This window comes from Podarcis melisellensis (assembly GCF_964234715.1).
Source record: "Podarcis melisellensis genome assembly, chromosome: 16".
In the NCBI taxonomy this organism is placed as follows: Eukaryota; Metazoa; Chordata; class Lepidosauria; order Squamata; family Lacertidae; genus Podarcis; species Podarcis melisellensis.
In genome coordinates this window covers 7,320,684-7,328,897 of record NC_138533.1, presented here as the reverse complement: position 1 = coordinate 7,328,897, position 8,214 = coordinate 7,320,684, and positions in this window count along the sequence as shown.

Genomic DNA, 8,214 nt, shown 5'->3' with positions numbered 1-8,214 from the left:
AAATCTATTTTCTATTCCCTCAGGTTCTTCTATGATATTATCCTCCGTTATTATTATAGAATAAGAGAGGCAGTTAATGTGAGGGGGATAAGAATTGGGAAGAAAGAATTTAAGCTTAAGGCATATGCTGATGACTTAGTCCTGTCCGTGGAGAACCCAGTAGAAAGCGCAAGTAAGGTGATAGAACTTCTAGAGGACTTCGGCAGACTATCAGGTTTTAAATTAAACAGGAAAAAAACAAAAAGTCTAGTAAAAAACATGACTGAACAGGATAAAATCGAACTAGAAGAAAAGACTGGTATTAAAATAGTGAATAAAGTTAAATATCTTGGAATATGGCTCTCACCAAAAAATATAAACCTGGTTGAAGATAATTATAGTAAGGTCTGGCAGGACATCAAAAAGGACATAGACACTTGGCATAGATTGAAGCTTTCATGGGCAGGGAGGATGTCTGCAATTAAGATGTGCATCCTTCCGAGATTATTATTTCTGTTCCAAAACATCCCGATTATTAAAGGCACCGCTCTTTTCAAAAATTGGCAAAAAACCCTGACCAGGTTTATCTGGCAGGGGAAGAAAGCCAGAATAAAGCTCAAATACTTAACAGATTCAAGAGACAGGTGCGGATTCGCTGTCCCAAACATCAAGCTATATTATGAAGCAGCCTGTTTATGTTGGCTAAAGGAGTGGGCCACCCTTAGAAATACAGACCTTTTGGATTTAGAGGGATTTAATATCAGATTCGGGTGGCACGCGTACCTTTGGCAGGAAAAAGGAGAGATCCATAGAGGCTTCTCCAATCATATAATTAGAGGGTCATTATTAGAGGTATGGAAGAGATATAGGAAACTGATTGAAAAGGGTACCCCATGGTGGCTCTCCCCAAGCGACATAATTGGAATAAAAAAAATTAATATGAATGAGGATAAATACACATATGAGGATCTTCTGGTAAAAACAGAAGAAGGATGGAAGGTGAAGCCCTATGAGGACCTGAAAGATAAAATAAAAGAATGGCTGCGCTTTTACCAGATTATTGCTTTATGGGGGGAGCATAAGAGAACGGGGATGAGCGAAAAAAAGTCAAGGTTCCAGGTAGAAATTTTGGAAAGTAATGATAAAATTCTCTCCAAAATGTATAAACAACTACTGGAATGGGACACTAAAGAAGACCGGGTGAAGGGAATGATGCTAAAATGGGAAAGAGATCTTGGCTATACTATAGATTATAATAAATGGCAGTCACTCTGGACAAAAGGTGTAAAATTTACAGCCTGTGTAGCCCTTCGTGAAAATTTAGAGAAAATGGTATACCGTTGGTACCTAACTCCGGCAAAGTTATCAAAGATGTATAAAACTGTTGATAATATATGCTGGAGATGTAAGGAGAAGGTTGGGACTTTTTTTCATACCTGGTGGACTTGTGACGTAGTGAAGAAATTTTGGACACAAATTTATGATGAACTGAAAAAAATTTTGAAGTACAATTTCCCAAAAACTCCCGAGCTGTTTCTTTTAGGTATGATTGGTAAAGAAATAAAGAAAATAGATCAAACCTTTGTCCAATATGCCATGGTTGCGGCAAGAATTCAAATCGCTCAAAAATGGAAAACTCCCGATCTGCCCACGATTGAAGAGTGGCAAATAAAGCTATACCAATATATTGATTTAGCGAGACTAACAAGGAAAATAAGACCAAATAATACAGTCAAACACAAAGATGAGTGGAACAAATTTGTACTTTATTTTGAGACGATTCAAGGAATAAATAATTTATCAGTAGACGATAACTAATATCATCGATGTAGAACGCTTTAATAATACTGTAAAAATAACATAAGAAATGGAAATCCCAAGACTGAGCTGGACGGAAGTTCTATTATTTTATTTATTTATTTTTTCTCTATTTTTTTCTTTTTGTTTTGGCTTTTGTTTTTTATCTTTTTTCTCCTTTTTCTTCTTTTTTTTCTTGTACTTTTATTTTGTACCTATTTGTACTATGTACTATGTAAATTCTGTACTATGTAAGCTGTGTATTCTTCTTGTAAATAAATAAAATCCAAAAAAAAAATAAAAATAAAAATAAAGTGGTACCTCAGGATAAGAAAGGTTTCAGGTTAAGAACGGACCTCCAGAACGAATTAAGTTCTTAACCCAAGGTACCACCGTAGTTTGGACTTATGTTTGGGTTGGGATTGCTACATAATATATTATTGTCGGGCTGCCTACAAGTGTTACCACCTTGAGTTTCTGCCGGTAATTATTTGTCTCGAACTGGAACTGTTTTAAGGAATACTTGAAGAGTAATTGCTGAATCTAAAAAGGGTGACGGATTTTGAGTAATTTCTGTGGATAATTATCTTAAAATGAAAATTGATTTATAAGAAATATTATAAATAAAAAGACAATGGACAAATATAGTCAATACCTTTATTAGTACAAAATGGAAGAGACGGGATGACACTTATTTATGAGGAATATTATGATTTCAAAATTACATCTTTTTTTCTTTTTCTCTTTTTTCTACTTCTTTGTGTACAGCAATGTTTTCCAATCTATGATAATAACAATTGTGAACTTAGTTTGAAAACAAGAATATGTATAATTACAAAATGTAAAGTTACAATGTAAAGATATACTTGTGAGTAATAAAGGAAAACTAATTTTTTTTAAAAAAGGGTTTTTTGCGGGCAGTTAGCTGCGATGGAAGTTTTTACAGCTGTATGACTCCCAGATTTTGATCAAAACTCAATAATGTCCTGGGAAAAGTGAAACCAAAGAGATTTGATAGAAGGGTGGCTACAGAAGCCCACTCCCCCTTAAAAAACAACTGACAATTTGTCTTGTTCAAATCACTTGTGACTCAGTGTTGAACCCCAACACTTGCTGTTTTTGAATATAGCACATGGAATCCCCACAGAGAAGGGTGGGTGAACACTTATATAAATGTCTAGCCAGTCTTGCCAAGAGAACACATAGCAATTTTGATTCTTCAGGACTGACTCAGTACCTCAAAGCTCCTAAGTGGATTTTGGGGGAGGCTGGTGTTATGGAACCTGGATGAGCCAATAGTCTCCCATGCTCTCCAATCAGCCCTGCAGTTTGGGAGGTTTGCATTGACTAAGCCATCCTTCCTCCTCCAAGATCCAGCAGCGCCATGCAACGTGGTCGATTATGTGGGGCATAGCTTACCTCAGGCATCCCCAAACGTGGCCCTCCAAATGTTCGGGACTACAAATCACATCATCCCTAGCTAACAGGAATTGTTTTCCCCCTTCACAGCCTCAATTAGCCTAAAATGTGGGACATTTTATGGTGAAATTTATCTTTGAAGAGTAAAATACCCCACCACAAAAAAGAGTTATGTTTCTCAGGGATATGGAATTAAGTTGGGTGTTGGTTCTGGAGTGAGGGAAAAGCATTAATGAAACCCACAGAGAACAGGTGCTTTGCTGAAGCTAAGTTTAATGCATAAGAGGAAGACAGAGAACATTTTCATTCCAGAAACCAAGGAAGAATTGCCTTCCAGGCATTGCAGTAAGGGAATTCAAACATTGGTCTTGATGACACTGATAATATATAAACATTCAGAATTGTATTATGTTTCTATAGCATTCAAATGCAATACAAGTTGGATGCATTCAAACATTTGCCCCTCAACTGGGGATACATTCCACAGCAAAAGCAAAGAAGAAGAAGAGGAGGAGGAGGAGGAGGAGGAGGAGGAGGAGGAGGAGGAGGAGGAAGAAGAAGAAGAAGAAGAAGAAGAAGAAGAAGAAGAAGAGGAGGAGGAGGAGGAGGAGGAGGAGGAGGAGGAGGAGGAGGAGGAAATGCATAGTGTATAGAAGTTGGAATCAACACATCCTAGGAAGCAGCTGCACATTTGTAAGGCAAACATGGATGAGCCAAACATCTGGGAATCCAGTAAACTTGGTGGTTGAACTGGGGACGCTTGGCATTTCTGGCACCAAGGCCCATGAGATAATCAGCCGTGAAGCCATGCCAAGTTCATCAGTTGCCGGTGAGGGCATTCTGCTGGTCTGAGCGCTCTCTTTAATAGCACAAATAGCGTCTAGAGCAGCCGTGTCCCTCCCACACGAAGTGGCTAAAACGAGCCACGGATTCTTGCTCCTGGGATAATCACAGAAACTGGAGCTAGCTGGATTACTACTTCCGTTGGTGGTAACGGATTGTTGAGATCAACATTGGCGGCAGGATTTATAGCGAGGCTACTTGATGACACTCCGCCACCACTTGAACCCCCATAGACTCCAAAGCCTCCAAAGCCCCCAATTTCCCCCAAACCCCCAAAGTCCCCAAAGCCACTACTTGATTTCAGTGAGCCCAGACTGCCAACTGGGTAACAGCAGGAGGAATTGTAGCCACAGGTCATTTTGGAGTGATGGGTACTGGATCTGAAATGATGATGAGCAAACATTCATCCAATTTATTCACACCTTCATGATGATTCACACATCCAATTTATAACAAAACAACAACCACCACAACAACAAGCCCTACCACCAGCAGTGAAGACGGAGAGGAAGAAGGGGAGATAATAACACAATCTGCAAGTTCATTAAAAACATCCCCTATCATTAAAAAATCCCAAGCCAGCTATAGTGCAGCAGTCTAGCATTGGAGGCCTCTTTGTGGTGTCACCAACGGGTTTGTCTCCCTTGCGACCTCATGAGATGGTCTTTCTCCAGGCAGCTCTCCCCTTTTGGACCACATTCCACACTGCTGTGTGTGTATCTCCTTATGATAGATAGACTTTGAGAAAAGATCTAAAAGCATTCTTCTTTACCCTTGTCTGTTCCTGCGAACCCTGAAATTATTACATTTTCATGCTTTTCTTTCAGGTTTCTAGGAGTTGAAGGTTGTCGAGACCCCTCAGAATAAACTATGAAGAGTGTGAGAGCACAGGAAAAGTCAAAGAAATGTAAAATATTCATTCTATTATATATTTGTGTCCTTCTCTTTCTCGTACACAAACCCTTTCTCTGGATGGGACCATTTTATGATGTGTACACCATATGTTGTTGATTGTTAATATTTAATACTATAAAAATATTAAATAAATATCTGACCATTGATAGGCCAATGCCTTCAGTGGTCGCATATTCCATGCTAATGTTCATCTTCATGTTTGGTTGGAATCTCATAATACTCAAAAAATCCAGTTTCTTGTAATATTAACTTTTTGCGTCAACTCCCATCATCCCTTGGCCAAACTAGAGGAGCTTGGTGCTATTTGGAATGCATCAACCCCATGACAGCCACAGGTTTCCCAACCTTTCACCAGCAACAGAAAGCAGATATGTTCCATCATCCATGCCACAGCCCTTAAGATATTTGGCAATGGAAGGTATATGGCTTCATAATCACCTCTTCCTTCCTCACCCCCTTGCCCTTTTATGCTCTGCTTTTTCAGTGGCAAGGGACGCGGGTGGCGCTGTGGGTAAAACCTCAGTGCCTAGGACTTGCTGATCGTATGGTTGGCAGTTCGAATCCCCGCAGTGGGGTGAGTTCCTGTCGTTCGGTCTCAGCTCCTGCCCACCTAGCAGTTCGAAAGCACCCTTAAGTGCAAGTAGATACATAGGTACCACTTTATAGTGGGAAGGTAAACGGCGTTTCCGTGTGCTGCGCTGGTGCAGGCTCGCCAGAGCAGCCTCGTCACGCTGGCCATGTGACCCAGAAGTGTCTCCAGACAGCGCTGGCCCTGGCCTCTTAAGCGAGATGGGCGTGCAACCCCAGAGGCGGTCACGACTGGCCAGTACGGTACCATAAATGGGTACCTTTACCTTTACCTTTTCAGTGGCAAAGCTAAACTTGCACCAAGAAGCTACCCCCTCAGTGTTTCATTTTGTTTTCATTTCTGATTTTTTGCAACATGTTCTAGGAGCCCTGCCAAATACACTTTGGAGAAAGAAATGCCTGGCATCTCAAGGTAAGGCAGGACCCTGCGGAAAATGAGGACAGCCCCCAGCTGTGGACCAGGATTTGGGGGGTGGTATCTGTGAGCCTCCAGGTGTTGCTGGACTCCAACATCCATCAGGCCCATCTGGCACAGCCAATTGCCAGGAGTGATGGGAGTTGTAGTCCAGCAACTCTGGGAGGACCATTGATATTTCGCGTCCCTCCTGTAGATAGGACTGAACTAGATGGAGAATAGCTCTGACTCCAAACGAAAGGAGTCTTCCTTCATAGCCAAAGTGCCCGTAGGAAATGAGAAAGAAGATGAGCAAGGAGAGGCAGGTCTGGGTTCAAAGAAGGAGACAGAGAGAGTGAAGTTTGGAAAGGAAGAGGCAGGAAAAGCATGGAGTTCTCTCACTTACCAAGGTCTCAAGAGAAGTACTCAGGTGAAGGTGAGAGGAGCTGTTGTTAGAATCGTGGGCAGCAAGTCCTTTTATCCGATTCCAGGACCGCAAGTCCCTCCCTTGTAGACGAAAACTGTCTTCAGGTGTTCTACACTCCCTGACTAATTGTTGGACATGGACTTCATCCAGCCATTCTTCAGTCGCCCTGTATTCTTTAGCATGTGTTTTATCCAATTCCATTCCCCTTTCACTATCCTTCTATTTACTCCTTTGATGACTAATTATGATACGTTTTTCAATAGGTGTTGCCCCCTGCTTCATAAAGAATGTGTGCCTGTCAGGGTTACAAGCCCCCAGTCCACTCAATTATAGAGATTGGTGTAAAGCCCATCTTCCCAGGCATGGGTGGTTCCATCTGGTTCATAGAAGACCTTTTAAACATCCCTTTAAAAAAAGTCTTTGAAATTGAATCCACTCTGGGTGGCTTCCACACCGAATATTAAAAATAATACAGCATCAGACATTAAAAACTTCCATAAACAGGGCCACCTTCAGTTGTCTTTTAAAATTAAAATAGTTTTTTATAGCCTTGACATCTGCTGGGAGGGCGTTCCACAGAGCGGGCGCTACTACTGAGATAGCCCTCTGCCTGCTTCCCTGTAACCTCTCTTCTCATAGCGAGGGAACCACCAGAAGGCCCTCGGTGCTGGACCTCAGTGTCCGGGCTGGATGGTGGGGGTGAAGACACTCCTTCAGTTATACAGGACCGAGTCCGTTTAGGGCATTAAAGGTCAGCACCAACACTTTGAATTTTGTTCGGAAACGTACCGGGAGCCAATGAAATTTTTTCAGGACTGGTTTGATGTGGTCTCGGCGGCAACTCCCAGTCACCAGTCTAGCTGCCGCATTCTGGATTAATTGCAGTTTTTGAGTCACCTTCAAAGGTAGCCCCACGTAGAGCACATTGCAGTAGTCTAAGCGGGAAATAACTAGAGCATGCACCACTCTGGCAAGACAGTCTGCAGGCAGGTAGGCTCTCAGCCTGCATACCAGATGGAGCTGGTAAACATCTGCCCTAGCACAGAATTAACCAGTGCCTCCATGGACAGCTGTGAGTCCAAAATGACTCCCAGGCTGTGCACCTGGTCCTTCAGGGACACAGTTACCCCATTCAGGACCAGGGAGTCCTCCACACCAGCTCACCCCCTGTCCCCCAAGAACAGTATTTCTGTCTTGTCAGGATTCAACCTCAATCCATTTCCAGCGATTCATCCTCCAACCACCTCCAGACACTCACACAGGACCTTCACCACCTTTACTGGTTCTAATTTAAAAGAGAGGTAGAGCTGGGTATAATCTGCATATTGATGAACACCCAGCTCACCCCCCCTGGTGATCTCTCCCAGCGGCTGCATGTAGATGTTATGTGTAATCCCCATCTTTCCAGTCTGGAGCAGCTTTATCTGTTTCTTTTAGAAGCCATTTTAAGTTTCCCTACATATGTTTGCTTTAAACAAAGCCCTCTAAATTGAATTCAGGAGACATCAGCCTCAAAGGGAGCTTCCCTGTGTAGTCTGGCCATTGGTCCATCTAGCTCAGTATTATCCTCCCCTTTGTGGCTGGGGAGTGGAGGATTCAGTCCTGATTGGGGGTCTATTCTGAAGTGTGTCTTTCTACCTGAAGCTCTCCATCTTGATTCATTCTGTTTTCAAATGCCGAAAATCCGGAAGTAACTGCTTCGTTTTTCGAATGCTTTTCGAAAGTCGAACTGTCCACGCGGCTTCCATATTGAATTTTCCTTTATTAAATGTTTCCAGGAGTAAATTCTTTGCTTATTGAGTGTTTCAGAACTCAATCGGTTTTCTGGAACGGATTACATTCAAAAAACGAG